This window comes from Nomascus leucogenys, chromosome 3 (assembly GCF_006542625.1).
Source record: "Nomascus leucogenys isolate Asia chromosome 3, Asia_NLE_v1, whole genome shotgun sequence".
NCBI classification, from domain to species: Eukaryota; Metazoa; Chordata; class Mammalia; order Primates; family Hylobatidae; genus Nomascus; species Nomascus leucogenys.
In genome coordinates, this window is record NC_044383.1 from 66,545,053 (window position 1) to 66,551,602 (window position 6,550).

General features: G+C 45.2%; 1 pseudogene; it reads left to right on the forward strand.

Moving 5' to 3' along the window:
• Positions 1 to 249: 249 nt before the first annotated feature.
• Positions 250 to 5,147, forward strand: LOC115832832 (annotated as a pseudogene).
• The last annotated feature ends 1,403 nt before the right edge of the window (positions 5,148 to 6,550 follow it).

A 6,550-nucleotide genomic window follows, 5' to 3' on the forward strand; every position in this document is an offset into this window, starting at 1 on the left:
TTATTGTACATAATATTTATTTTTTGGATGATTGGAGAACCATGATGCCAGTTTGACGGACTCTCCATATGAAATGCCCCAAAACGCAGTATCATTACCTTAAAGGTTAATAGAGATATGCATGCGTTTAAATTGCAACATTGACAGAAACCACATTTAGAAGCTAGAGCATGAGTATGTTCACGTGCAGCCTTTGACTGTATTTAATCTTACATTAAGCCAGGAGGATGCCTACTGTCATCTAGCGAGATGGCCTGCTCATTAAATGTCCTGGAGGTGCACTCTATCCATCTTTTGGTAGGACCTCTGCTGTATTCCTACCTCTGTCCTTCCCACTTTCCTAGAATCCTGAAGAAGTTTACAGCTTATAAGGAAATGTTCTTGCCCTTTTGTTAACAGTGCACCTGCCCAGTAGACCAGACGCCCAGGACTCCTGCCCCTGCCAAGCAGGTTTTCTCATTTGCCAAGCTTGAAGTTGAGGCTCTCTTTAGTGATATCAATACAAATGTTTCTGTCATTATTTACTTGTTTCATGGACTTGATTCAACTAACATCTATTTATTACCCTTTATATGCCAGGCCGTCTTCACAATACTGGATATTAAAAGATAAAATTAGGGCTATTTTTGCAATAAATTTGAAGTCTATATCAAAATTGTGTAGAAATACATTAACAGAGAATTAAGTCTAGGTTAAGAACAAGAAAATCCTAAAAACTAATTTAGTATGTTAGGAGGCTGAAATGGGCAGATCACTTGAGGCCAGGAGCTCAAGACCAATCATTCTGGGTAACATAGCCAGACTGTATCTCTACAAAAAATAAATAAATAAAAATAGCTGGGTGTGATGGCATACACCTGTAGTCCCAGCTACGCAGAAGGCTGAGGTGAGAGGATTCCTTGAGCTCAGGATTTAAGGCTGCAGTGAGCTATGATTGTGCCACTGTACTCCAGCCTGGGTGACAGAGAGAGATTCCATCACTAAAAAATAAAAAATGATGGCCGGGTGCAGTGGCTCACACCTGTAATCCCAGCACTTTGGGAGGCCGAGGAGGGTGGATCATCTGAGGTCAGGAGTTCGAGATCAGCCTGCCCAACATGGTGAAACCCGGTCTCTACTAAAATACAAGAAATTAGCCAGGCATGGCGGCAGGTGCCTGTAATCCCAGCTACTCAGGAGGCCGAGGCAGGAGAATCACTTGAACCTGGGAGGTGGAGGTTGCAGTGAGCCGAGATCGTGCCACTCCACTCCAGCCTGGGCGACAGGAGTGAAACTCCGTCTCAAAAAGAAAAAAAAAAATTAGTACTGTCGTGTGTTGCTAAATGATGTGGATATATTGTGAGAAATGTGTCATTAAGTGATTTCATTGTACGAAAATCATAGAGTGTATTTACACAAACCTAGATGCTATAGCATACTACACACCTAAGCTATAAGGTATAGCCTGTTGCTCCAAGGCTACAAGCCTGTATAGCCCATTACTGTACTGAATACTGTAGGCAATGGTAACACAATGGTAAGTATCTGTGTATCCAAACATAGAAGAGGTACAGTAAAAATATGGCATAAAAGATTAAAAAAAAAATGAGGCCACGTGCGATAACTCATGTTTGTAATCCCATCACTTTGGGAGTCCGAGGCAGAAGGACCACTGGAGCCTAGGAGTTTGAGACCAGCCTAGGCAAGATAGGGAGACCCTGTCTCTATAAAAATTCTTTGAAAACTAGCCATGTGTCATGGCATGTACTTGTGATCTCATCTACTTGGGAGGCTGAAGTCTGAGGATCGCTTGAGCCCAGGAGGTTCAAGGCTGCAGTGAGCAGTGATCATGCCATTGCACTTTAGCCTGGGTAACAGGAGCAAAACCCCGCATCAAAAGAAAAAAAATATATATTTAAAAAAGCGGAGCTTGCAAAACTGCAAGTTTTTCTGGGTAAGTCAGTGAGTGAGTGGTGAGTGAATGTGAAAGTCTAAGATATTGCTATAGACTACTGTAGATTTTATACACATTGCACATTTAGGCTATACTAAATTTATTTAAAAAATAGTATTCTTCCTTCAATAATAAATTAACCTTAGCTTACTATAACTTTTTTACTTTATCAACTTTATAATTTTTTCAGCTATTTTACTCTTTTGTAATAACACTTAGCTTCAAACACAAACACATTGTACAGCCAAACAAAAGTATTTTCTTTCTTTATATCCTTATTCTAAAAGCGTTTTTTCTATTTTTACATGTATTTTTTACTTTTAAGGCATTTTTGTTAAAAACTAAGACATAAGTACACACATTACCCTAAGCCTACACAGGGTCAGAGTCATCAATATCATTGTCTTCCTCCTCCACATTTTTTCCCATTTCAAGATTTTCAGGGGCCCTAACACACATAGAGCTGTCTGTCATCTCCTGTGATAACAATGCCTTCTTCTGGAATACCTCCTGAAGGACCTGCCTGAATCTGTTTTGCAGTTAACTTTTTTTTTTTTTTTTAGTAAATAGGAGTATATTCTAAAATAATTAAAAATATAGTATAGTAAATATATAAATAAGTAACCGGTATTATCATCAAGTTTTATGTACTGTACATAATTGTACATACTATAGTTTTATATGACTGGCAGTGCAGTAGGTTTGTTCACACCAGTATCCCTACAAACATGCAAGTAATGTGTTGTCTTGCAACATTATGACAGCTGTGATATCACTAGGCAATAAAATTTTTTCAGCTTCATTATAATCGTTTTTTTCTTTTTTTTCTTGAGACATAGTTTTACATTGTTGCCCAGGCTGGAGAGCAATGGCACCATCTTGGCTCATTGCAACCTCTGCCTCCCAGGTTAAAGTGATTCTTGTGCCTCAGCTTCCCGAGTAGCTGGGATTACAGGTGTAATTACAGGTGTATTTACAGGCATGCCACCACATCCAGCTGATTTTTGCATTTTTAGTAGAGATGGGGTTTCACCATGTTGGCCAGGTTGGTCTCAAAAACTTCTGACCTCAAGTGATCCAACCTCCTTGGCTTCCCAAAGTGCTGGGATTACAGGTGTGAGCCACCACACCCGGCCCATAATCTTTTTTCTATTAACAAGTCTTCCCACATTTATTTTCCATTTATCATGCTCCTTTTTGTCAAAATCATAGCCCGCTTCTTTAAAATTGACAACCAAGATTCACTGGCAAGCATCCTTTGTCCTTGGACCATATAATCCCGGCTTTTGCCCTTATGTGTTTTTTTTTTTTTTTTTTCTCTCAAGCCGACAAGTTTCCTGGAGCCAACTTTTGCAGCTCAAAATTGTTCACGTGATTTTATACTTTATGGCTTTGGGCTATGAACACTTGTACAATGTTGTTTTGCCACTTTTCATTTTATTTGGGGATTATTTCCTCCTGGAATACTCCTTTTGTATTAGCCAAAGGAGTGAAAGTTTGTATTGATTTCTTGGGTGGTGCATGGGGGGTTGTGAACATATTTAAGACACAGAGCTAGACAGATGGCAAGATGAAGCTGTCTTATGAGATAAGAGGATTGAGCTCTGAAATGCCCGGGGTCCAATCAGCCTCAGGTGTCATTCTCCCTTCATGCTTCCATAGGCCAAGAGTAGCTTGAGGGGGATGCAGAGCCTGCTAATCTATAAGGTAAGACCAGCCAAAGGCTAATATCTGGGGGGTGCAGGAGGGGCTCCCAGCTCAGGCATTCTCTTCTTCAGATGGGGATTCTGGCCCCCAGAGGAGGTGCTCCTTGAGGGCCTAGCCCTCACCAGCCACTCAGATCACCTGCAGCAGCACCTGCCTGTCAATTAGCACTTTGAATAGGTGAGAACACCCCTTCCCCCATACACACGCTTGGTATTATCACTGAATCCTCCACCTACCCAGTCCCCATCCAGACATCTTGCCTCCCTCCTCACTTACCCTAATATTTGGCACCCACTTCACACTCACCCTCTTCCAACAAGCCTCAGCCCCCTGAGACTGCAGCTCCCCAGGTCCTGTTATTCCCACCCTTTGCAGAACCAGCCCCTCCACCCCAGCAGGAGACTCCAGCTGGAAGAGGAACCTTCTAAGCCCCCAAGGGAGGGGTAAATCTAAAGGGGAGCACCAATATTGGAAGCAGGAGGCCGCAACTGATGCGGAGAAGGGTCCCCAAACTCCAGAGCAGCCTGACCAGGGCTGGGGCTCTCAGGCAAATACCTGAGGCTGCCCATCCTCATCCAGAACACCTCCTCTGAGCCCTAAGGATGAGGGGAGCCTATGGGCAAAAGAAGCTATAGGCAGCAGCATCTTGAGGTCTAGAGAATAACTGGATTTGTTGAGTGAGATTCTGGATAGTCTGAGTGTTGGAGCCAAGAGTGCAGGCAGCCTGAGACAAGGCCAGAATTTAAACTGCTGTCACAGAGGGGACAGCTGATTCATCCTGGTGGAAACCCTGCCTCCTCCCCAAGTTTTACCCTAATGGTCCATCCAACTTGCCAACCCCTCTGCCATCTAAAGGCCAGCAACTTGCCTGTCTCTCCACCCTGCCCAGCCCAACATACCAGAAAGAGTAAGATAGCAACCAGACAATGAGAAACTGCCAGAGCTTCAGCCCCTGTCCCTGCCTGCAGACCTGCCATCTCTGCAAAATGCCTCATGTGTGGATGCTACAAGCTTCTCAAGGAATCTCAAGTCCTAGCTGTCCTAGAGGCTGACCAAGAAGTCATCTCTCCATCTCAGTCCTCAACAGCTCCTGCAGACCCAAGTAGTGGAGGGGACCCTGAACACTCTCCTTTCACAGAGTCCCTAATCCTTTATCTCTCCCCTCCCTACAAGGCAGCCAAAGATTCTACAGCCCAGGAGAGCCCCAGTTCCAGGCTCTCCACAGCGCCCACCCAGCCTAGCCCTCCAGAAAGCCCCCAAATTCCAGCCCCCACAAAGTCCAACTTTGATATTGTCCAGATAGTCCAGCCTCTTGATCCTTCTCCAGACCCTAGTTCTCCAGAGAAGCCCAGAGCCCAGCCTCGCAAAGTCCTGCTAGCAGAGCACCTTCACCTCCAGTCACTGGAAGAATTGGGAGGCCTGAATTCCATCACCCACCAGCAACCAGCAAGAGCCCCAGGCCAGGAGCCAGCCCAGAGTGGCTGATCTTAAGTGCTTTGACGGTTAAGGATCAAGGGTCGGGAGGAGACCCCTGTCCTTCAATAAAGCCACAAGAGCCAGAAGCTGGTTTTTCCTGGTGAATTTCTCTAAGGCCCTTTCTCTGGAGGGGAACACAACCTACCCACCTCTCACCCTCCAAGGGCAGCCTCTTTAACTGGATCCTAGAAGGGAGTTCCAGGAAGCCCCCAATACCCTAGGATCCTTACAACCTTACAATTCCTCTGCATTTGTGTCTTCCATCTTGGCAAATGCCTCCACCAGCTCAAAACAAACAAACTTTATTATACTTCACTATTAATTTTAGGTAAGTATATAAAAAGTTAGCAGCCCTGCCCTCCCTTGTCCCCAGGAGCAGTCTTTGAAACACCTTCTTCCATGCTATTCTTAAGAACTGGGTGGATCTGATTGCCCAGTGAGGACTCTACCTTTCCCCAAGGTCACACAGCCATGAAGTGGGATAAACGGAGGAGAGGGGAACTAGATGGGCAGGCAGCCCCACACTTTCTTCTTGGAGTCCTGAGGGACCCAGGCCTCGACTGCATGGGAGAACTGAAAGAAAAGAGAGGGAGTTGTCAGGCCTGCAGTGCACACAGAGGGAAGATGGTTCCACAAGCGAGGAGGTGGATCCCCAGCCCTGACACTCTCGGCTGTGGGCACGGCTGACTGCCTGACAGGCGGACGCCCCCCAGCCCCTCCTGCAAGTCCTCCTGAGCTGTCAGAGGTGGTGGCAGCTGCTGTATACAGCAAGCCAGCAACAGGCAGTCCTGGGCAGGGGCAGTGGCTACAGTGAGCCCCAGTGTTACCGGAAAGGGGTCCTGATCCAGACTCCAAGAGAGGGTTCTTGGATCTCGTGCAAAAAAGAATTCGAGGTAAATCCATTGAGTAAAGTGAAAGCAAGTTTATTAAGAAATTAAAGGAATAAAGAATGGTTACGCCATAGGCAGAGCAGCCTCTAGGGCTGGTGGTTATTTTTACGGTTATTTCTCGATTATATGCTAAACAAGGGGTGGATTATTCACGAGTTTTCCAGGAAAGGGGTGGGCAATTCCCCTGGAACTGAGGGTTCCTCCCCCTTTTAAACCATACAGAGTAACTTCCTGACATTTGTAAACCATCATGATGCTAGTGGGAGCGTCTTTTAGCATGCCAATGCATTATAATTGCATCATAACTAGCGTATCATGAGCAGTGAGGACAACCAGAGGTCACTTTCATCTCCATCTTGGTTTGGTGAGTTTTGACCAGCTTCTTTACTGCAACCTGTTTTCTTATTAATTATTATTATTATTATTGAGACAGAGTCTCGCTCTGTTGCCCAGGCTGGAGTGCAGTGGTGTGATCTTGGCTCACTGCAACCTCTGCCTCCTGGTTTCAAGTGATTCTCTTGCCTCAGCCTCCTGAGTAGCTGGG